This window comes from Coccinella septempunctata, chromosome 9, assembly GCF_907165205.1.
Source record: "Coccinella septempunctata chromosome 9, icCocSept1.1, whole genome shotgun sequence".
In the NCBI taxonomy this organism is placed as follows: Eukaryota; Metazoa; Arthropoda; class Insecta; order Coleoptera; family Coccinellidae; genus Coccinella; species Coccinella septempunctata.
The window spans coordinates 12,210,170-12,236,150 of record NC_058197.1 but is presented as its reverse complement, the minus strand read 5'-3'; the positions used below and the strand labels follow the sequence as shown (position 1 = coordinate 12,236,150).

The following is a 25,981-nucleotide window of genomic DNA, read 5'->3' as shown; positions in this document are numbered from 1 at the left end:
AAATCCTGTAGTAAACTTTTCGCATTAATTCACTCAAACATAAAATTCCCAAATGCCACCACTTTTTATGGGTCTCCCAATAGAAGGAAATTCTTTGTCATACTCTTCATTCACAATCTTTCTGATTGTGGAAATATTCAGCTGAAATATAAGTATTTTAGATTCAGATGAAACATTATATAAATTCTCTTACATTGAATATGTAATGTATTTTAGCACTCGGTTGGCCATGGAAATTTGACACATTTCACTCTGTATAGTACGAAAATGTGGGGTTAAGAAGCTTGTCAAAACATTTCTGGGTTTTAAATCAACGCTATGTTGCCCGTTTCACGTAAAAGTTTCGTTGTTACGTATCTTATCACGATGTCGAATCTCTTCGGAAAATATGTGACGAACATAATTTAAGTTTATACAAACTGATTGAAGGCATACCATATCCAGTTATTTGTATGGAAAAACAAGAGATCAGTATAATATCATAATATGCGCTAGCTTGAGGAGAGTTAATATTCGTTATCTTCTTTGGCTAAAGTTTGAATACGTTACATCAGTTGTAGATTTCAAAAAAATTAACCCGAAGATGAAATGCATATGATGCAGTGGTTGGGACTGGGTATCTTCCGATGGAATCAACAGATAATTAAAAGAATGTTAAATTCTTCAACAAAAATCATATTGCATCAATATAAGTAAGATGAATTAAAGGAAGTTTCAAGTCAAGATGAACTTCACCTTTGAACAAATATTTTACATGAATAAACAATTAACAGAACAACTGGCGCGTATTTGTGGCTGTTCATCTTAATACATTGATATAATAAAAATAATAATTAGGTATTTATTGTTACCTTAAGACATTTACAATGTGTAGGACAAGTCAAATGAAAGATAGAATAATCAATTTTCGGGAACTTATTCTACGATGACATTCATCGAAAATCCTGTAGTAAACTTTCCGCATTAATTCACTCAAACGTAAAATTCTAAAATGCCACCACTTTTTTGGGTCTCCCAATAGAAGGAAATTCTTTGTCATCATCTTCATTCACAATCTATCTGATTGATTGTGGAAATATTCAGTTGAAATATAAGTCGTTTAGATTAAGATGAAACATAATATGAATTTTCTTATATTGAATATGTTCGCCACCGTCTGACGTATTGTGGATTTTAGAATATCAGGCTATATCTATTTGAATGAGCGAACTGAATTCTAAATAGCACTTCCTGAAACCCTGTCTCTTTTTTCAATCACTTTCGGCATTTTTGAATTTTCGTAATAAAAATTGATATTAGTTGTGGCAACGGCGTTATGACATTAACGACATTTCATGAGTGCCAACCTAACTTCGTTCTAGTTACAAAAACTTGAGAAAATCATTTCATGGCCAACCGACTGCTAAAATAAAGTATAGTTGAATATGTTTTGTAGAATAAAAGTAGTCATTTTCAAGTTATTTCATGTTCAAAAATTGAAAGGTATCTGTACCTAAAATTGGAAAAATTGGGTACTATGGCTGAATACAACTCTGTTTATAAGATCCACAGATGTGTTGTGTCACAGATTTAGCTAGTTATCTGAAGGTAATTTTGTTGATCCAAGGCAGGGTTAGCACAGCTCATTATGAAAACTTAAAATGACTATATATCTTTTTATCAGGGCCGAATCGGTAAAAATGGTACAGGAAAAAAGTGTTTCTTTTGACCTCAAGAATCTACTATTGAAATATTTATACGAGTCAAATGACTCACCCTGTATAGAAAATTTTTGGTTTGTTCCCATTAATTCCATAGGAAAAAAAATGTTTTTTTTGAAAAAAGAACAGCGTTCCAAACTCGACAAAAAATTAAAAGAAAATTTGAGAATTTTTGAATCAATTCTCATATTTTTGACTTCTCTATTAGATTGATACATCAATTATAAAAATTGGCGTTTTCGCCATGAAATAATTGAACATGTTTTTGCAATATCCTGTTCAAGTTTTAATTTGACTCCTTTGCAATCAAAACTTGTATCTCATTCAGTTTCAAAATATGGTCCTTTTAGGTATGAAATTTGCCATTCACTTTTTAGGTAATGACGAGATGTGGAAGGTGGAATCAATTTCGGAATTTATTCGAGACGGAGGCAGGCTTTCAAGGAAAACTCCATTAGGGTATTTCGTCCTTTTCACGACTCAGATTGACAAATAGATCCCGAAATGTCGAACAGTCGCGGCCCTAAAACAAAGACGAATGGTTACATTACGAAATTAATCTTTGCAACAAAGCCAGGGCCTCCTTTCTCCTTGGGAGTTATTCATCAAAGCCAACTCATTTATTTAGTTACTTCCTCCATCAGCCGCTGCCTAGTCGTTAGTACAGTCTATCCTCTTCTTCCTTCGAACATAATTTATAAAGGAATAACTCAGCACAATGAAGATAGTTATAGACGAATTGCAAATTTCGCTGAATAATTATTTTCCGTTTTCAAACGAGTTCTGTGCGCTGCGAATTTCCTCTGTGTTCTCCTCATTATTCCTAAGACTAATTTCGTCTGTGACGGTGACGTGCAGCTCTATTGCCAATCAGCCATGAAGAGAGGGGGACTTGGTTTCGTTACTAGCCTGTTTTTACCAGTTTCACACTTGAGATGGTGATTTGATGGTTTTGGTGTCTACGGCTTCTATCGACGAAATCAATAAAAAATAAAAAAAAATTGTTTGAAGAAGCTTCAAGCTTATTGAAACTGTTTGTTTGCAGTGCTGATGATAAATTTGTTATTTTCAATATTATTTCAATTTTGGAATACTCCAAACGAAATTAACCAAAATAAATTTGTTTGTTCTAATTCATTATTTTATGTTAATTTTCATTAAGTGTCGTGCATATTTATCTTTCTCAGTTTGTTACTTATTTTATAAGTAGTGATTATTTAAAATATAATTTAAGTATAGATAGAATAAGTAAAAAACAACGCACCAAATCATATTATTATCTTCTTTATACATTATTATATAGGAAAACAATCATCCAACTAAATATTCATTTCGAATTAGGCAACTTTTCAAGTTGATTGAACATCTGTCATGCGCAGTCTACTAGTGGTGGGAAGTATTATAGTTGATTATTTTTGAATGACAACCCTTTTGTACTAGAAATTCATAAGACTTTTTATTGCTATTTGCTTTATAATCAACTTTCGTATGTATTTTGAAGTCAATAACATCAAATTTTGGGTCGATTTATGTTTTTGAAGAGTCAGATGAAAGAATCGATTACAAGTAAATTTATTTTTGCAATTGCGATTTTTGTAACTACTCTACGAAGAAGACATATTTTCGACAACAATTCAAAAATAACAGTCACTTCTGAAAATACACCTCGAAATACATAAAAAAGTAAAAATTAGAATTCAATAAGTTTAACCAATTCATCCCTACAATAAAAAAATAGAAAAAAAATAAAACATCTATGAAGAAATGATACTCTACATCAAAAGATCTAAAAATGTACATTTCTGGTACAAAAAGGAAGGGTTGACATTTGAAAAAAATAAAACATGAAACATTGGAAAATAAAAAAAATTACGTGTATGATCATTTTTTCGATTTGTTACATGAAGCAGATAAAAATTTCAATAGGTTACTTGATAATATCCAAATATTTAATTCTAGAAAACTAATTCAGTAACACAATTGATACTAATTTTAAACCATTTTTTTCAACACTCTATTGAAGAATGTAATATTTTTAATGCATATTGTGCTCAGTATTTCGTATCTCTTTCTAGTTATTTGTTCAGTACAAAATGTACTGACTAGAATGAAAAACTCCACATTATTTTCTTCACACATCAAGAAAGTGAAAATTTATTGATTCATGAGCGTCGTAATTTGCAACTAACGTTCATAGAAAAAGAAATACGGAAATTTCTAAATCGCGACACCTGAGCTTTCCATCCCTAATTAGCAGTAGGCCCTGAAACATCTGCACGTCTAATTCCAAATCCCTCCAGGCCCCATAAGAAGGCACCCCCAACATCATCCCCTAATACTTTCTTGAACTTCCAAACAGACGTGAAATCTGAAATCCAAACTTTACGAATGCTAATGCGATCCAACAAACCCTTATATTAAATGAACCGCGCCATTTTGGCCTAAAAATGATACAAATTCCGCCCTTATACCTCCATGCATAAGGGCGCGTTTCTTAAATAAAATCTAAGGCACACTTAGGACTGAAGGGGTGAGTTTTCTCCGGGGTTTATTTGTGCAAGGATCCGGAGGGGACAGGGAAATCGGAGCCGTCCGGAAGGGCGGAATAAGGGTCGTTTTCGGGCGAAGGGAGATTTCTCGTTAAATAGGGTGGTTTTATACGGAGCTCAGGGGGTTGGATGAAGTTAGAAATGAGGGAACGAAGTTCCTAAGTTGAATAAGGATGTTTTTCGGCGAGTTCGGAATTATTTATGTTCAATGAATTTAGATGATGCTGCATTTCGGGGGATTATAACTTGTAATTGGTTTTTAACTCGGGGCTGTATTTCTCATTTGAAAATTTAGATTTTACGGTCGCCAATTTTCATCAAGCGAAAATTCTCTAAGCGGAAAATATCGAACAAATTTTATAGTTACTATGTTCAACGTTTTCTCGTAGAGGGTTGATGATCGCCTAGAAAACTCATTTTGTTCCAGCATAATTCGGTGGTTTCTGACCTTCAGTTTTTATTAGGAGTACAAACTAAACTCCATTCACATTTATTTGAGCAGTCGGTTGGCCATGAAATGATTTTCTCTAGTTTTTGTAACTAGAACGGAGTATGGTTGGCACTCATGAAATGTCGTTAATGTCATAACGCCGTTGCCACAACTGATATCAATTTTTATTACGAAAATGCCGAAAGTGATTGAAAAAAGAGACAGGGTTTCAGGAAGTGCTATTTAGAATTCAGGTCAGCTCATTCAAATAGTTATACCCTGATATTCTAAAATCCACAATACGTCAGACGGTAGTGAACATATTCAATGTAAGAGAATTTATATAATGTTTCATCTGAATCTAAAATACTTATATTTCAACTGAATATTTCCACAATCAGAAAGATTGTGAATGCAGAGTATGACAAAGAATTTCCTTCTATTGGGAGACCCAAAAAAGTGGTGGCATTTGAGAATTTCATGTTTGAGTGAATTAATGCGGAAAGTTTACTAGAGGATTTTCGATAAATGTCATCGGAGAATAAGTTCCAGAAAATTGATTTTTCTATCTTTCATTTGACTTGTCCTGTACATTGTAAATATCTTAAGGTAACAATTAATACCTAATTATTATTATTATATCAATGTATTAAGATGAACAGCCACAAATACGCGCCAGTTGTTCTGTTTGTTTATTGTAAAATATTTTTTCAAAGGTGAAGTTCATCTTGACTTGAAACTTCCTTTAATTCATCTTACTTATATTGATGCAATATGATTTTTGTTGAAGAATTTAACATTCTTGTAATTATCTGTTGATTCCATCGGAAGATACCCAGTCCCAACCACTGCATCATATGCATTTCATCTTTGGGTTAATATTTTTGAAATCTACAACTGATGATAACGTATTCAAACTTTAGCCAAAGAAGATAACGAACATTAACTCTTCTCAAGCTAGTGCATATTATGATATTATACTGATCTCTTGTATTTTCCATGCAAATAACTGGATCTGATATGCCTTCAGTCAGTTTGTATAAACTTCAATTATGTTCGTCACATATTTTCCGATGAGATTCGACATTGTGATAAAATACGTAATAACAGAAACTTTTACGTAGAACAGGCAACATAGAAAACATAGAATGAAATGTGTCAAATTTCCATGGCCAACCGAGTGCTAAAATAAAAGTGAATGGAGTATAGCTGGATCCATTTTGCTGTAATAAACGCCACATAGTGACAGATTATGTGTTTACTGAACAATTTTTCACAAATGTTGCAGTCTAGTTTGATACCACTGAAATGATTCTTTTTCTTTATATGTTTATCGCTCAGTTACAGAAACTTCAATTATAATTTAACGTTGTATCATACGCCGTTCATAGAAGGCTACAAATTTTAATGGACCATTAAAATATAATTGACTTTTCTACAACCAGGTTTATTTCTTTTATATTTGTCACTCAAGGCTTTTTTAAAGGTAACCACAGTCTCAAGGGGAGGTTTGATATTTGACAGTGGCTGTCATCGTTGGTGCTTTCAAAAAGGGTGAAGAGTCAAAAAATATTCTTCGATTCGTACATGCTCCTGCAATAAAAATACGACAAAATTACTGATAAATAATCCTTCCAGATTCCCACGTTTTCGTTAGTTCAACAAGGCTCAGCTCCGTCGTCCTCAACATACAGAAAAACACTGAAACAAACAGTGCAACTTTCGATAACAAAAGCCTGGACCCGCCATTCATCTCGAGCTGAATTTATAACATTCACTGGGGGATGGTAGGGAAAATAAACCTGGAAACAAGCTTTTCCCGAGCATATTTTCATTTCCTATCCTCGGGGAGAATACAGGAAAATTTGATAAAAGTGGACCTAAGTGCTAATTTTCTAGCGGTTACCCGCTACGTATGAAAAATTATGTGCCGAGGAAAGAAGGGAGAAGCAGGGACGGACTCAGAGGAAATCTACAATCATCTACGTGCAACTGTGGTTGTCTGGTGTTATCTCTTGGTACACTCAGACAAGCTGCAAAAATCGTAATATTCAAAACAGAGAATCAAGAAAGATTCCCTTTTTTTTGACAAAAGGTAGAAGTGATCAAAATATGGCATAAATTGTGTATATGAAATATTCTAGATGGTATGGTGTTTTTCTGGCATACTTCTGAAACCCACACAGGGCTTTGGTTTCAATTGTCCGGTATTTGGTAAATTTTAGCTCGTTTCATTGTTGTTGGATGTTCTAGTTCAGCTCTTGGTCTGGGAATAGGAAAAATGACGTAATGGTGGACTGTTTAGGGGGTACGCAAAGAATGTCAAGATAAAGGAGGATGCTATTGTATCCCTTTTCCAAAGAGGTGACTACGCGGGTACCAGCTTCTGCTCTGAAGAACCCTTCAGGATAATTGTACCTGATAGAGATCTTTCCTCTACAGCAAACAAGCTTCTTAGGCCAGAAGGTCCCACTTGGTTATTCCATGGCTCTGTGATGTTCACAGAGACTTGTATGAGGATCATGGGATCTTGTTTTGACCAGTCCTTCCCCTAGGACAGGACTGTTTGAGTGTTCAGGTTGAACTATAATATAGGACTGAACTGATGCTGTTCTTGTCTGCATGCTGAAGAATATCTGACGGGGATACACCGGAAAACAAATCTATATATTCTGGAACAGTCAGGGAACAATGAAATTCCTTTTTGAGGAAACGGTCAACTCCTAACTAGCAGAGGAATGCAAGAAAGCTCTTGATGACCTGGGATCCGGTAACGTTTTCAAAGTTATTTGGTGTTCAGCGTTCTCAGAGGTTCCTGGAAAAGATAAACTAGACATACTTGCTGACCAGGATTCCGCTCAGCTTTTGCTGGTCCTAAACTGGCTAGGGACCTCCTTATTAGATAGCTAGACAAAACATTGTCCTTTAAATGGAGCACAGGAAGTGATCTAAGAAAGTCTTCTCATTGAGAGACCGTCTCCTAAGCTTGAGGTCGAAAAACTCCTGGGCCTTGAGAGAAAACAGCTGAATCAGGTGATTGGTGCTATGACTGACCACCTGTTCAATGACAATGATTCATTCACACTGTCACACTGGTGCAGGAGTACTCAGGATACTGTCAAACATATTCTGTTCACCTATATCAACCTAACAGAGTTAAGGACCACATATCTAGGACACAACTACCAACTATTCGTTTGGTGATAGGTATTTCCTTCTGTAGACTTGTTGCATTTTTGTTGACGTGTCTCTAGGTATTAATCTCTCCAACAGAGCTTTCCTCTGCTTGGTTAAGCTAAGTTCTTGGACACCAAACCTTCGTGATGTGTAGAATCGAGATAATTCCTCTGCTACGGCTCTGGAGCCGGAACCACCGCCGCTGAGGGCTTAAAAAGCAGAAGAGAACAAAACGCCGCCCCCGTCCCTCGTTCCTGGATGAAAAATAGCCGAATACTTTCAACTTAAGTGAATTTTAAGCAGCCCCAAATTGTCCGTCGCTTCTCTCCCGTTTTTTGGTCACTTTATAACGTTGTAACGCTTGAAAGTTGGCGGTGTAATCACTCGGAAAACGTGATATACGGTCGGAGTTACGGCCTGTTTATCACGCGACATATTTTCCGAGTTTTCAGGCGGCGCGCGACAAGAAAAACTCGGGGGTGGCTGGACTGGCTCGTTGACGTTTTGACGTATGGAGATGTATTGGACGGAACAATTCGATGCTTTAGGGGTTAATTGGGGTTGACCGAAGAAAAATCGTCTCATGATGTGAGGGTGGAAATTCGTGTGATTTTTCACGCAGGACTATTGCTCCTGGGCGGTAATGAAGGGAGGACACTATGCGAGCAATTTATTTCAATTGAATTGTTGGTTGAGATGAACTTGAAATGACGTATCCAATACTTGATGAAAATACATGAGTTTTTTAACTATGATACGTGTTTTGCTATCGTTGTTGCATCTTCAGGTGGGTGAAGTTTTTTCGAAAGAAAAGTAATTAACACTAACTCTACAGAAAGCAGCAAAGTCGATGGATGGGCCATAAAAATAGTCATGGAGAAAAACGGTTTTATTTATTCGAATCAGTAGAAAATATAGTTTTTGTGGTCAAGTTTTGAAAGAGATATCGTTAAGATGTCGGCTGTCAGCAATGATACACTGATGTAGTCGATTTTGGAAGTTTTAGACCGCCTTTCGTCATATAGCGAGCGGCAAGGCCCAGATTTCTTCGGTGATTCGCTGCTTAAGGATGTGTGGATGATGTTCGAAGGCATTTCCTTTAAGATAGTAATAGTTTGACAACGGTCGTTCTCAGAGCCCTCTACAGCTCTGGACTTCAGTATCTGAGAGGACTTCGAAGAGACTAAGTCCTCATTCCTCCTATAATTTTCTTGTCCAAGACCTTCCTTACGCAGGTTTGCAATGGCGATGCATTCTGTAACCAGGTAAACAAGAGTTTCCTGCTCTTCCCCGCATAATCTACACTCTTTAGTTTCTGATAACCTCATTTTCATCATATGCTTTCGAAAGACACAGATTCCTCTAAGTCTTGGCTTGGTGAGGAGGCGTAACTCATTCTTGCTCAGATCCAAATATGTAGTTTTCGGATCTTGCGTTGAATTTCTTGGAATTATCCATTCCTGGAAGATTTTTTCAGAGTGTTTCTAGTTTGGTTTCTTCCTTCTCTAGAAACTCTTTGTTATAAGTAAATTTTCCTATACCACAGAAAGGTTCTGGACCTGTTAGTGGCGTTTGTGCTTCCTTTCTGGCGAGAGTGTTGCTTCCTTGTTTCCTTTGATTCCAGACTGACCTAAAATCCAGACTAAGGAAACCTTGTTGTTCTTGCCTATTTCATTGAGTATTTTCAAGGTACTCCCAAAGAAGGAAGTCGCAGATGAACTAATTAGGTGAGCACGCTGGTCTCAGTGGGATCAGTCTCTCTGGGAACATCTGTGTCAAAACAGCTGATGAAATTCAACCTCTGTGGGCTGAAGCCTCATCCTGCCAGAACCATGTCACCCAGATCGTGACCCTCAGTAATTTTTCCCAATTCGGGCTGTAGAAAGGTTTCCAATATGACTAACGATGGGCGGTCACGGCAACGGTGACACTCAACTCTTCGAAAAGTAAGTATTTCCTGTTTCCTCAAGTTGCCGAGCCTTAGTTTTTATTGTATTTGCAGAGGGGATGGAACAGTTGAGAGTAAAGTGGAGATGGAGCCGAATCGCCTGCTGGGCTCTTTGGAAAGACGCAGGAACTCGTTTTCAGCCTGAGAGATATGAGTAGCCTGCCCACAGCGAACACCTCTGTTAAATTTCTTGGAGTGTACCTGGATGCGTCTCTTACGTGGGCAGTCCAAATTGATAGTTTGGCTTCTAGACTCAGCAGCAATATATTTGCTCTGAGGGTACTATCGAGCTCGTTGTCAACCGGAGTGCTTAAGACTGCCTATTTTGCCTTGGTAGAAACACACCTTAGGTATGGAGTCCTAGTATGGGGTAATTGCGCCCAGGCTGGGATCATTTTTGGACTACAGAGACGAGCGATGAGAGTTTTGGGCGGGCTGGGATACCGTGACTGCTGTAAGCACGTTTTCAAGGAACTGCGAATACTCACTTTTCCCTCCCTATTTATACTTGAGAGTCTGCTCTACATCCATAAAAACAGCAAAAATTATACAACGCAGTCAGATACTCATGAACATGACACCAGGAACAGACTCAATATTAGGAAGGAGTACGTTAGACTGAGCAGATCCCAGCGCGGTCCGGACTTCAGCGCTGCTACATTATTCAACAAGCTTCCTGTTGGGGTCAGGGGCCTGCCGACCAGGATATTCAAGGATAAAATTAAAAAATTTTTGTTGTCGCATGTCCTTTACTCGGTAGACGAGTTCAAAGGCATGAGAATCTCAGAGACCGACTTTCATTGAATTGCAGATCTATTATATATATTGATTATAGACTTTCAATACTGTATGTTTGTTTGACTATTCATGTAATTAGTGCTATGCTATTTACCTATATATGTGTGTGTGCATTCTGATTATGTGAAGTATTGTTGTAGTATCTGATGTTTCTATATCTCTGTACTGACCTGTGAAAGCATAATGTAGTGTGCAATTCATCAATAAATCTCTCTCTGGGTTGCGATCTCTGTTACAGTTATTTTCGTCAAACGCACTAATGGCGAAGCCTAGTTGCATTTCGGTCAAAGTAATGATGCCGAATAAGAACTACAGACCCTAAAGAACACAAAAAGCCCTTCCGCACCTATCTGCCTCCCCCACAACCCAAAAACTGACCCTTCGAAGCTTGTCAATCGGTTCTGCCGCACCATGTACTCTACACTACTACAGCAGGTACAAATATGAGAGTTCATCAACAAACAATAGAAAAGAAGGCTGGCTTGCTTTAGATTTTAAGGATGTAATATTTGTGCACCACGCACTGTCCGAATAATGGTATGGAGAAGTATTGGTCATCTTTGGTATTCATCAGGGGCAAATGACTGCCATGCATTATATCCAAGAGGCGGTGGAATCACATGTTCTGCCTTTTATTCTGGAGCTGTCCAATCCAGTTGTCCAACTGAAGCAAGAACATTTCTAGCAGATTTTTGGACACGAAACTTCTTAGGTCTTGAAGAACCAGAGTGTCACCATTCCATCTGATTGTTGCTTTGTACCCAAGTCTCATCCATTGTAACAATTCGGTCTACATCGTTTTCAAATCGAGCACAGATCGAACGCGATGCTTCTACCCTTGCACGCTTTTAGTCAACATTCAAACATTTGGGGATCCATTTTGCAGCAATTTTTCTCATGTCCAAATTGACGTGAACTATGATGAACAAGTTCGTATGTTATATTCAGTGCTTCAGATATCCGTTTAAGACCAATTCGACGGTCACATAAAATCATGTCATGAACTGCATCGATATTTTCGGAAAGTGACACAGAAACTGGACTGATCGGTCATCATCTTCAATGGAAAATTTATCTCTTTCGAAGCTTGCAGTCCAATTTTTCACGGTCGCATACGAACGATATTGATCACTAAGGGTATTAAGCATATCTTCGTAAATCTGCTTGCCTCTTAACCCCTTTTAAATACAGGTACTTTATGATGGCTCGATACTCCAATTTTTCGATTTTCACAATTTCGGTGGACATCTTCTTTCTTTTAATTTATTGCCTTACTCTGGTTTACTTTTTTGACCTCCAAATTCACACTGACTCTTCTAATGAGTTATTGTTCGTTGCTATGGTAACGCCATATTTTTTTATGCATGGAACTCTTCTAGGCTAACTAGATATCAATTCATCCTATTATGTATACCGAAAATTATGGTAATAACTAGGTGTTCTTTTTTTTGTTGCCATTATTTGGTCACAATTTGACACATATAAAGAAGGAACATATGTATTTGCTACATGTTGCTTCCATATGAGGGAAAGTCTACAGGAGTTTCCTTCTTATACCCTGATAGAATCATCCCCATTTCTTCGTCCCTATTTCCCCAACTCTATGGCATCTATGGGCGTTAATTTGTTTTAAGTTGGCGGCTGGTAATTTATCAGCGAACACCTCCCATCGCGGGAGGAGTTCATAACGTCAAAGGAAAGTTTCATTCTGTCTGGTAGACGACGACAGGGGAAATATATAAGGATCTTAAAAGCGCCCGCTTTCGGTAACCGTTCGGGCGGAAAAGCATTGAGGCGCCCACGAGGAACTTTCCTCCACTTCCATTCAGTCTCTCATTCGTTGCCGAGGCGCTTTGTTCGAGACAAGACAGGCGTAGGATTTTTTTGTTGCTGCTAGGCGGCTCGGAAGAGATATGGCTGTTGATTAGTGGGAAAATGAGCGAGATCCTGGAAATATTTCGTTTTGTGAGGCCTCATTTATGAGAGGTTCAGGGTTGTACAGTGTGTCACATTGGGAATAAGACACGAGTAGCTCTAACACTCATGGTTTTGAATACGTTCCGAAACTTTTTCTTATTAATACAGCTAAAGGTCTTCTGAGCTCAACCCACCATCCATCAATCCCATCTCCATGGTCTAAACAACAACACCCTCTCGAAAAATCCTCTGACTTGATGCTGGAAAATCTGGTGCTTGAGCTATGAAAGCTCATGCAGCTTCTTGTCATAATCGTCAATTGTTTATTTCTGTTGGCGAATAAGCAGTCAACGATGCAAAGTCACTCTCAAATAAGTAGAGATATCTGTACAGAGCTACAGAATATTTTCTCTTTCGCCAGATCAGATTTTTCTAATGTACAAGGCTCATTTTAGCTAAGTCTTGAATACTGCTCACACATCCCGAGCTCAGCAGTCAAACCTTCATCGAAACTCCTGAAATTCGTCCATAGGAGAACATTACGACTGATTGCCTGGCCAACTTGAACAGTCAAGTCACCTGTCTTCAGAATATCGAAGAAAAGTGTTAGGCCACCCAACTTTTTGGGAATTTTTCGAAGATCAGCTTTCGAGTGGTTCTTCTTCTAGGATACTTATCGTAGATCTGAATGTGGAACATATTCTGATAGAGCGAATCTTCTAGTAATGAATCTGAGAAGTTCACCCATCTCGTCGCAACCGTCCAGTCTTGAAGAAGATTTAACTGAACCCATCTTTTTGGGAATTCTTCGATGGTCAACGTTCGAGTAGTTTTCCTCCCAGGAAAATTATCGTAGATCTAAATGTGATAGATATTCTGAAAGAGCAACTCTTCTAGTAATAAATCTGAGAACATATTCCATTTCGGCGCAACCGTTCGGTCTTGAGGAAGTTTTTTTGGGAATTTTTCGAAGGTCAGCCATCGAGTAGTTTTTTTTCCAGGATAATTATCGCAGATATAAATGGGATACACATTCTGAAAGAACAGTTCTTCTAGTAATAAATCTGAGGAGTTCACCCATCTCGGCGCAACCGTTCGGTCTTGAGGAAGTTTCAACTGAACCCATCTTTTTGGAAATTTTTCGAAGGTCAGCTCTCGAGTAATTTTTCTTCCAGGATAATTATCGTAGATCTGAATGTGATACATATTCTGATAGAGCAATTCTTCTAGAAATAAATCTGAGGAGTTCACCCATCTCGGCGCAACCGTTCGGTCTGGAGGAAGTTTTAACTGAACCCAACTTTTTGAAATTTTTCGAAGGTCAGCTTTCAAGTAGTTTTTCTCCCAGGATAATTATCGTACACCTCAATCTGATACATATTCTGTTAGAGCATGTCTTCTAGTAACACATCTGAGAAGTTCACCCATCTCGGCGTCACCGTTCGGTCGTGCAGACAGCCTGTACAATCCGAAACAATGGTGACGAATTTCGAGTCCCCAGCCTGCCTCGAAAACCGTCAAAGTATACGAAACGTATGCGCGAATCACTCTGTGGGAATTTGGGAGAAAGACAATCTCAAATTAGATTCAAAGACTCTTCTGAGGAGGCGGCTAAGGACAGAAGACAGTCGCTGGAGCTGGATGCACACCCGATCCAAGTTGGCCCGGCCCGCACCCGAGCCCGCTCTGATTGAATTAAGCAATTTGTAAAAGCGTGTCTCGAATAAATTGACAATTGAAGTCGATGCAAATACAGGGGTGGAATTTGGCATTCTCCACGGATGTCGAGATAAGAAATGGTGGCGAGAAGGGTTGGATTGTGTGATCTTGCGGGCGATGCTAATAGCTGTCGCAAAAAGTATGGCGAATGTACAAGATCCCTCATTTGCTTATCGGATGAGAGGTATTTTCTTCTGTTATAGCTGAAGAGCTTTTATTCGAACGAGTTTAATGTCCGCATTATATATATATCAGCATGTTAGTCTTATAGGCTGGAGTTTCCACCGTTTCTGACACTTCAATCAAGAAATTTCAGATCTGAGAAATGAGATGAAGTGTCTAGTAACACCAAGGTGTAGTTTCTCTTTGAGTAGACTCCCCCTTTAATTATTTTTCTGTTGGGCTATTCCCGTTTTAAGCATTTTTGACTTTTGAGTGAATCATTTGTTGAGTAGACTTGCCTCTTAAGTACATGATGTACTTAAGTCTTTGGAGTGAAATCATCCATTGAGTAGATTGAGCTTGAGTTGAATTGTCTTTTAAGAAGAATCGCTCTACTCCCACATCACGATCTAATTGTAGATTCAATTTGAACCACTCAAATTCAGTTTGACTCTCCTTCGAAGTCTTGGTTTATACAGGTTTGAAACGGTGCTTCAGCTTTTTCAAGAATAAGTTTGTTGTCCTGATTTATTCTCTCTGGAATAAAACAAGGCTGCGTTTTAGCGCCTTTACTGTTCAATATTTTTGCCATAGCTGCCTCGATAATTCCTGACATGAGTATGCCTCTAGATAGACTTGCCTCTTAAATACATGATGTACTTAAGTCTTCGGAGTGAAATCATCCATTGAGTAGATTGAGATTGAGTTGAATCGTCTTTTAAGAAGAATCGCTCTACTCCCACATCACAATCTAATTGTAGATTCAATTTGAACCACTCAAATTCAGTTTGACTCTCCTTCGAAGTCTTGGTTTATACAGGTTTGAAACAGTGCTTCAGCTTTTTCAAGAATAAGTTTGTTGTAGCTGATTTATTCTCTCTGGAATAAAACAAGGCTGCGTTTTAGCGCCTTTACTGTTCAATATTTTCGCCATTGCTGCCTCGATAATTGCTGACATGAGTATGCCTGTAAGAGGTGTTGGTATAAGATTCAAATTTGATGGAGGCCTGTTTAACCTGAACCATCGCAGAGCAAAAACCCGTGCAAAGTTTATCACGGAACTTCAATATGCAGATGACTTCGTACTTATCTCTAGCAGCTCAGAGGATGTACAGATAATGTTGGATACCTTTAAACATATATACGAAGCTTTAGGCCTTAGACTCAATATTGACAAAACCAAAATCCTGGTAAGTCCGCAAGAAAGACTTCAAATAGATATCAGCCTGGAGAATGAAACTCTAGAACAGGTCGAGCTTGGGAAGCTTCATCAATACTAGGGCTAACCTAGACACCGAAATACACAACCGTATCAATTCGGCATCATGGCCATTCTGGAAGCCAAAGGACAGAGTGTTTCAAAATCACGACCTCAATCTGAAGACCAAGACAGCTGTTTACATAGCAGTGGTACTCCTAACGCTTCTTTATGGAAGCGAAAGCTGGACGCCCTACAGGCGACATATTAAACAGCTTGAACAAACGCAAGAACGTCATCTAAGACAAATAATGCACATCAGATGGTTCCACAAAGTTTCGAATGCAGAAGTCTTGCAACGCGCGAGTTGTACAACAATTGAGACTCAAGTAACGAGAGCCCGACCCAGATGGAGCGGCCACATTCTGAGGATGCAAGACACAAGACTCCCCAAAATAGCTCTGTATGGTGAATTCACAAAGGAAGCTCGGAAACCAGGAGGCCAGTATAAGCGGTTTAAGGACTGCATCAATCCCTAAAATCAGTTAATGCCAATCATAACTGGGAACAATTAGCGTTAGACAGGTCACAGTGGAGGTCTTTGGTCCACAGTTATAATGGAGACTCGAGAAGAATGGCCAGATCTGGTTGGCGATCCATGCCCGGAGTGTGGAAGGATCTGTAGGTCACGGTTAGGTCTCTTCAGTTACAGGAGGGCACACAGTCGCAAGTAGCCCTAAGAAATTATAAGTTTGATAGCAAGGATAGTTTTGTTCTTGAGTCTTTTTGTATATTTATTCTCGGTAATGGGATACAGCAATGATGATGATGATGATGATTTTCAAAAACCAAACACCAACACAGATTTCTCCGTCCTTCTCAATCTTATGGCACGTTGGGGGCCAAATTTCTGTAGAATTGAATGCTTCACTGAGAAAGCAGTTAACAATGTTAAGGCTAAAATGAATCTTACATCATTCAAATCAAAAAAGGTAACGTTATCATCAGGATACGCCAGTATCCTTTCACAGGTTTCTCCAGGCGTGCTGTGGGACGTATATAGGAAGACACCGTCTTCATCGTCTCATAAATAAAGCCAGAAATTCGCACGCGGCAACGAAACTTCTCCCAGATAATTTTACCAATTTTGCGAATGTAGGAAACTTCAAGGAGTTTAATTTTACTTTGAGCGACATTCATTAGTACGGACCGGGTGAATGGAGACGCGCGCCCCTTTGAGCTGACGTTCAAGACTTCGCTGGCCGACTTCCCTCACAATGAAATGCAGGAAGGCAAATTTTCGAACTAAAATGGCGTCCCATCTATCTTATTTTACCCGTTCTTCGTGTTATTAACTTTTACGGGAATTCCTTCCTCTTATCTAATGTTTAGGGGGGGATTTGGGGGGCTAAGGTTACTCTATGCTGATTGGAGGGGGATTTTTGAATGTTGATTATACCTGAGGGTATCGAAGAAATGGTGATAAGAAGAGATCCAATGATCACATTCGAGTAGGACGTCATATCCTCAATTCTCGACATTTCATTTTGAAAGATATATATTGTAGTCGATTATTGAATTTTTTTGAAATTTAATTTAGGTTCAAAACGTTGCTCAGAGCATTATCTAATATAATCATATTCCTGATACAATTGAAACTATGTTATTTATGTTATTTCTTTATTGAAATTGAATCTTTACTTTTGTGTTCTTGTTCGTCAATATTCAAACGATAATTGTTTTTGTTGAGATGTTTCTTCTCTTTTTTGATGAATTTTCATGAACGATTGTCTGATTGGATGAATAGGGATTAATTATTGTTATTCCTCATTTTTGAATCTCGACGAGAAAAATAACAGTAGAAATTAAATAACAATATCTTCCAACTAACTCAACTTTCAAATGTATGTGGCACATTGAAATGCATAAGAAATATGGATAATAATAATAAATAGTAAAAGGTCATGTTAAATAAAATATTGAGTAGTTTCTATGAATATTCTCTATTTTTTTAATTTGTTGGTTCTTTTTTAAATGGAAGAATGTTCAAGAAAAACCGTTCTTATTTCAATTTAGTTTCAGAGATAAGTGAAAGATTTTAGTGCTTCCTATATCTAAAATTATAAGAAAAAGCATTCTGTAGAAAGTAGTGGAAGCTAACAGCTAACAAAGACAACAAAGTACGAAGGATGAAATATTCTCAAAATGAGCTTTGCATACTTCTTCATCTTCATTCGCCACATGTGCAAGTACCACAATCTGGCTAATTCGCAAAACTTTCTGTAACCACTTCCGATATCTCAGCTAGAACGTTATTATCTCTTTCCCAGCAAACTTTCCCAGAATAAACACTAATTTCCTTACCAAATTGCGAGACTTATTTGTTGAAGCTCCTCAGACGTTTTGCTGGCTCGGGGTACATAAAATGTATTTTCCTTGCCTTAAACTTCTTGTTTGTATAATTCGCCAGAAATAAACGAATTTTCCGACGAGTTTTCATCCTTGTCTAGACCGTCGTAAGAGGTTCATCCCGTTCTTGCAGACATGGGCGTAGGTCTAAAGTATCAGTAGAATCCGATGAAGTATCAGTATCCCAATTTCTGAAAAATCCTACGATCGCATGTCGAATATATTTTTTCTACATTTTTGTTTAAAATTGGGTAATTTCTGCTTTTCTTTGAAAGCTTTCTATATTTATTTTCAAGTACCTATAGTAGTATGGCTGGAAAGATAATATATTTTGTTGAATTTTGTTGGTAAATTGATCGAAACTTTTGCTATAAATTTCATATGAAAAAGATATTCAGTATATTATGACTATATTTTGGATAGTTGTCACCCTCCAAGGCCTCCTAACTCTAATTTTGGAAAAATCTATGTGATGAATCTGTTTGAGAGTAATGTTTAGTTTGAACTGAAATATTCTGGAATTATCAGTCGAATCAACCCCTATTTTGTGTGGAACTTAACCAAATTGATAGCTTGCAAATAGTAACGACTTCAAGTAAAATCACTTTTGCAGTAGATAAGCATTATGACGTGAAATTTTTTGTGAAATTCTGTTTGTAAATTGACCAGATTTTGCAGCATCTAAAATGACAGTTTATTATCTAGAATAATTTTAATTCAGAAAATAAGTATTTTCTGTGTCGCGCCCAGCAAAATATCACAGCAGACGCCACTGCATCCCCCCCTGGTTATGTAAGGAATTAAAATCGTAGCAGCAAGCTTTATAAATGAGAAACATTAAGCAAAATGCTAGGACGGCATTATGAATGGGACGATACGGCAAACACCCCCCTATTTCCATTTCTATAAGGGCGCTTTTGCACCACTGTCGACTTGGCCAATAGAAATCTCGGGATTTTAATTGCATCTTAGGTTGCTTTTGTTTCCTACCCTTAAATTATATAGCATCCAACGTTCCGAAATTACTTTGCTTTCTGTTAGGGAAGAGGAGGTGGGGGTGTAGACACCCCCTATGTCTTTCGCCCTTTCTTATGTCACCCCGCGCTCGGTAAAATGGGGTATTCGTACGGCTTTCCAGATTTAGGGGTGGAATTGGTCCATGATTTATGCTTTTATTATTGATTTTTTTATTGCTTTAGATCGTGCCTCTTTGATAACTGAGATTTAATTTCCACAAATTGAATATTGAATATACGGGATGTTTTTTTATTTGAGTTGACGATAAATTTTGTCTCTTCGATAACCCAGAGAATAATATTGGACCTAAACATACAGATTTTAGCTCAATTGATCTTGATTGTCAAACAGTCTGAAAATATAAATGGTGAAAGTTTTCCTTCGACGTTTTTTATGAATTTATTTGTGTTTTATTTGGAGAAAAGTTTAATTAAATCTAAGTCTTTTCTTCAAAACTCAAAAAAAAGTTTCTATTATATGAATATGTAAAAATAATGTATTTTTTTTTAATTCTGAGTTTTAGATCATCAGAAGATAAATGATAACGTCTTATATCAATTAGACTTATCTATACTCTGTTAAATCATTCCACATTTGCAAAAAACCATAGATAGTATAATATTATAATCAATTAATTTAGTTTTGTGTATCAGAATAAGATTCTTAGTAAAATGAACCTTGTTAACGGCATAAAAAGATATTCCAAGAAAAGCATTAACTGCTGAATCAGCTATGCAAATGCTGTTGAATAAAATATGTATTACTTTGTGTTTTATGGCTTTTTGTTTTGTAAAAAAGTGATTGTTTCGACCTCTATATGTACATATATTTCTGCTGAATTATATGTACAGGTCAAAGACTCACCCCGTATAGATGTAGGTGTAAATGTAAGAGGTGAATCCTTGTCAAAAAATAGATTGCGTCTTACATACTAAAATTTTTTTCGAGCCGCTCCAACTTATTTGGAACCCCAAAAGCAATTTTCTTCTTAGGAAAGAAAAAACAGACAGAAATGTAATCGAGCATAAAATCAATGGAGCTAGAAAACAAGGGAGGTGGAAAAAGCCATTCCTAGAATATGTTTCGAAAGAAACTTTTTTTTGAAAAGAAAATAATTTATTAACAGGTTTGTTGCGTGAGTAGTATAGGCTGGAATATCAACTTAAATTTACCTAGTAGGAGAATAGAATGCTGACTTTATAGATAATAGGGGATCAAAATATTTTTTATTGCTTTCTCGCTGTCATAGTATGTCTGCTGAATTTCATTTCATCAGTTATTTAGTTTCTAAAATAAATTTTGCTTTTCAGTGGCATCTTTAGGTGGCTGCATATAACGCAGTATATTTAGGGGCTGCTCAAAAAAAAATTTCCTCAAACGACCTACATTTTCGACAAAAAATCACCCCTTGAATTTTTTCGCAATTATTTTCTTGAGAGATTTCATTTTATATATCCTTTGATGATTAATAGTTTTTCACATCAATATTCCACTGAAATTATGGATGAAGGTGAACTCCCTTGAAGAAACCAACTGTCTTTCACAAAAATATGATGGTATACAATATGAACAATGAAAAAATTTATCTAATTTTTCATTGGTCCATAAAATGATACTTCAGACTTCGGCCCCCTTTAACACTGGGCAATTTCGGCGGTGGCATGCACAGGATTTGAAGACGTCGAAAATTACGCTGCGGCTCTAGCGTTTCCTGGCGGGTCTAAGGGGGGGTATTAATATAAAATTAATGACTAATAAGATTATATGTAAGAGCGGTGAAAATTTAATCAATTTGTATTAGGGCTTATAGGAAATCGTCAATTTTCTCGTAATCTACACCCATGTGATTTGATGAACCGACCCCGTTCTTGAACTATGCGGGGTTGAATGTCGAGAAAAGCGGGTTTCGGGGTTGTTTTCTTGGCTTTATTGCCGATTAACTCCGCTTGATTCTTTTACCATGCCGGTAATTCGATTCGATGACCGATCAGATCCAGATCAATAATAAGAATGTTGAGGAAGATTTTAGTAATTATATTCAATGTATACAGGGTGACTCTTTGACTAGCACAAATATTTCAACAGTAGATTCTTGAGGTCAAAAGTAACAATTCTCTTCCTTATTATTTTTTTCGAATCGGCTCAGTTTAAAAGATACAGGTTGAAAAACCATAAAAAATGTTATTTTTAGATCTCACAAACGAGAAATTTTTTCAAAAATAAAAAATATTTGCGATATTTGACAAATTTGGTACCTACTTTTGGCTGAATTCAACTCTGTTTAAAAGATCCACTGATGTGTACTGCCACAGATAGAGATATTCTGCCACAACTATATATTTTTATCAGGGCTGAATCTGAAGAAATGGTATAGGTAAAAAGTGTTTCTCAAAAACCTACTGGTAAAATATTTGTACGAGTCAAAAACTCACCCTGTACAGGGTGGGCAAAATTGGTGATACCTGAACTACAACTTTTTAACCCAACGAGATAGAGAAAAATGAATGTACCATTCATGTCGTCTTTTTTCGAGAAACTAATAATGCCATGAACTGCATTCCTCTATCTTTTTTCGTTTATGAGTTATAGGCCAAAATTTAAATTTGCGCGATTTCAACTTTGGTCATTATTTCCGTTTCTGTTTGTGCTAGGATGTTGAAATGGAGACACAATACAGACACTTTTTTTATAGCCATCCAGTGCCGTAGGTACTATGATTTTTTCCTACAGGTTTATTTGCTGAGCCATAACATATTTGTTGATCTCGGTTAAGTACAGGGTGGGCAAAAGTCGTTGTCTACTGAGTGGATCTCGAGAACTATAGCAGCTAGAAGAAAACGGATGACACATTCTCGAGTTCTTTTTTCACGACTAATCCAAATCTAAAACCAGAATCGGCCTATTATTTTTAGATTTCGAATTATACACAAAAATTGAAGATTTTGACGATTGCGAAAAGTTCTCATAACTTTGTGTCTTTGAAGTTACAGATCTGAAACTTGAACCTTCATTTTCATACATATACTGCATTCACATTTATTTTAGCAGTCGGTTGGCCATGACATAATTTTGTCAAGTTTTTGTAACTAAAACGGAGTAAGGTTGGCACTCATGAAATGTCTTTAATGTCATAACGCAGTTGCCACAACTTATATCAATTAATATTACGAAAATGCCGAAAGTGATTGAAAACAGAGACAGGGTTTCAGAAAGAGGTATTTAGAATTCAGGTCCGCTCATTCAAATAGTTATACCCTGATATTCTAAAATCCACAATACGTCAGACGGTAGCGAATTTATATAACGTTTCATCTGAATCTTAACGACTTATATTTAGCTGAATATTTCCACAATCAGAAAGATTGTGAATGAAGAGGATGACAAAGAATAACCTTCTATTGGGAGACCCAAAAAAGTGGTGGCATTTGAGAATTTTATGTTTGAGTGAATTAATGCGAAAAGTTTACTACAGGATTTTCGAAGAATGTCCTCGTTGAATGAGTTCCCGAAAATTGATTTTTCAATTTTTCATTTGAATTGTCCTATACATTGTAAATGTCTGAAGGTACCAATAAATACCTAATTATTATAATATTATTATATCAATTCATTAAGATGAACAGCCACAAATACGCGCCAGTTGTCCTGCTAGTTGTTTATTCATGTGAAATTTTCGTTCAAAGGTGAAGTTCATCTTGACTTCCGTTAATTCCTTTTACTTATATTGATGCAAGATGATTTTTGTTGAAGAATTTAACATTCTTGTAATTGTCTGTTAATTCCTTCGGGAGATACCCATTCCCAACCACTGCATCATATGCATTTCATCTTCGGGTTAATATTTTTGAAATCTACAACTGATGTAACGTATTCAAACTTTAGCCAAAGAAGATAACGAACATTAACTCTCCTCAAGCTAGTGCATTTTATGATATTATACTGATATACTGATCTCTTGTATTTTCCATGCAATTGGATTTGGTATGCCTTCAATCAGTTTTTATAAACTTCAATTATGTTCGTCACATATGTTCCGAAGATATTCGACATTGTAATAAAATACGTAATAACAAAAACTTTTACGTAGAACGGGCAACATAGCGTTGATTTAAAACCCAAAAATGTTTTGACAAGCGTCATAACTCCACATTTTCGTACTATACAGAGTGAAATGTGTCAAATTTCCATGGCCAACCGACTGCTAAAATAAAAGTGAATGGAGTATAGAATCTACTGAAGAATAAAAGTTTGCATTTAAAAAAATGAAAGTTCACCTTATGATTCGAAATGAAAAAATATTTTGAGCCCATCAGTGGATTCTACGTAAAAAAAGTGCCTGTAGAAGGTGCAAGTTTCAGGTTTGTCATTTCAAAAAACAAAAAGGTTACGAGAACTTTACGAAATTGTCAAACTCGAAAACGAAGCATCGTAGGAGACTGTGGTTTTCACCATTCTTTGTTACTCCGAAAATGAGCTCGGAAATGTGTCATCCGTTTTTTTCTAGCTGCTATAGTTCTTGAGATCCTCTGAGTAGACAAGGAATTTTGCCCATCCTGTACAGCATCTTGTCCCATTTTTCGACAAAACGACAAACTGTTTTTATAATTTCATTTTTCTTGTTTGACGAAAACTGATTAACAAATACTCCTCGACATTCAATTGTCAAACTGGCTGAGTTATTTCATTAAGGCCCGGTACTTTCACCTTCGAATAAATTATATTCACTGTCAATAAGTATCTGTCAAATAATTTCCTTTCTGAAGGATACCTTATTTCGGTGCTTTCAGATGAAATTATTTGACGAATAACAATTCTGTGAAAACACGGTTTACTACTTTTCACTGATTAATGTAAAATAAGAGACCGCATTGTAGAAATTGTCATAATTCCAACTACAAAGCAAATATTTCGTGAAAATCACACAAAAATTAACCATACTTCCAGAATCTTCAAAATTCAACCAATAATGACGTTATGACATTCGATCTATGACAAATAAAATCTTATTAACGAGATTCGATGACAGATTTATTCGATGACTAACACTATCTGAAACTGAAAGGACTGAATTTTTACTTATCCTAAGAATAAGACTTATTTATCGAATAAATTTAGTTATTCGCACGTGAAAGTACTGGGCCTAAGATGAATTAGATCAAATACTAATCGACAAGGAATAAGTATTCGATGTTTGATACGCATGTGTAACTTTATATATCCTTTAAGAAGAGTCTTAAGAAACTAGAATTGCCCATAAACGATGACGTCATGCCTCAAATTTCAGACACACTTTATAACATTTTCATACATCGAAAAGAGCTGTATTCGAAGTAGTAATCGACCTAGTCGAGCATATTTAAAACTGTCTTTGATCTACTGAATTTATTCAATGTTAGAGATACCCCACTGTCTAGATTTTCTTGGAGAAACTGCAGGGTGTTCAAATTTTTTCAGGCTTCTTTTTCGAAAAAGTACTAAAAGACTATATACGAATTACTTACTGCATAGATCCGGGACAGTTTTAGCGTCCAATTTCAGCAAAACAAACAACTGTAACTCATTCACAATTCCTTCGGAAAATTCAAAAAACGAATGGCTGCCATAGTTTGGACTCCAGCCAAGACCACGATGTATCAACCACGAAACCGATGATCGGACTGACCACCCAACGTCGAACGATCGCAAAAGTAACCGAAAAATCGAACACAACTAGCAAAACTCGAAAATCAGGTTGGGAAAAATGGACATTGTGAAAAAAAGGGTAGCAATATCGACGGCCGGACCTCCGTGTCGCCCCTAAGCGCCCCTGCCTTAGGGTCCGAAGTCGCGCGAAGGGTCGAAACTGACCCTTTCTTGGACTGCATTTTCTCACACGGCCCAAGGTGCTCAAACCTGTTCCGGAATGACCAATATTTTTTTCGACCCTCCGTGATCCGATAGCGGCTCATTTTTAGGTGCCGGGAAAGGGGTTCTTCGCGATGTGAAAATGTGCTTTTCGGGCCTCGTGTGTGTACCTAAAACCTGTTCCCGAAGAATGGTCAGTTGTACGGGACGACCGGACAGTGATACGAGCTAGGATACAATTGTCCGATTTGGGGAAGGTTCCTGTTGCTGTTCTGGTTTGTTTAGTTCGGTAAAAGAAAGTTGTTCACAGGGTGTATGTAGGAAGAAGTAGGAATACCGTTATCTCGCTATCTCTAGATAGCAAGATCATTGCAAAGATACTTTTAACGTATACAGTACGAGTCTCTAACTTGGATTAAAATCAATAAATCACAGGCAATTTTTGAAGTTGAGAAGATACCTATACCTTGGATTAAAGTTTTTAGAAACATGTAGGGGAACATTTAGGAAACATAAAATTTTAACTCTGTATGGTATTTACTTATTTGAATGCATGATATTTTTTTTCAAGAACAAGGAAAGAATGTTACAGCACACAACAGTTCATAATTATCAAACAAGAACTATGGACTTACATTATCCAAAGCATAGATTGAGCTTAAGTGAAAAACATCCATCTTATAATTGTATGAAGATATATAATCATTTACCAATTAGTTTAAGAGTTATAAATAATGTAAGAACCTTCAAGAAAAAAGTAAAGGAGATGTTAATAGATTTAGAACCATACTCATTGTCAGAGTATTTTGATTTTAGGTTTAGTAGTTCATCAATGGGTAGTTAATTGTAAATGTATATTTTCCTGACACTATTTCACTCTACGTTGTACATACTTTGAAATAAAGATATTTATCTATCTATCTATCTATCTATCTAGAACGGAGTAAGGTTTGCACTCATGAAATGTCTTTAATGTCATAACGCAGTTGCCACAACTTATATCAATTAATATTACGAAAATGCCGAAAGTCATTGAAAAAAGAGACAGGGTTTCAGAAAGTGCTAGAATTCAGGTCCGCTCATTCAAATAGTTATATCCTGATATTCTAAAAC

General features: G+C 36.8%; 1 long non-coding RNA gene across 1 annotated transcript in view; it reads right to left on the bottom strand.

Annotated features, from left to right (window-relative positions):
* The window catches only part of LOC123320101, a 31,245-nt gene extending 6,578 nt beyond the window's left edge, over nt 1–24,667 (bottom strand). Inside the window, exon 1 of the long non-coding RNA XR_006538686.1 lies at nt 24,526–24,667. This is a non-coding gene — a long non-coding RNA (uncharacterized LOC123320101). The remainder of the gene's footprint in view (nt 1–24,525) is intronic.
* Between the last annotated feature and the right edge of the window lie 1,314 nt (nt 24,668–25,981).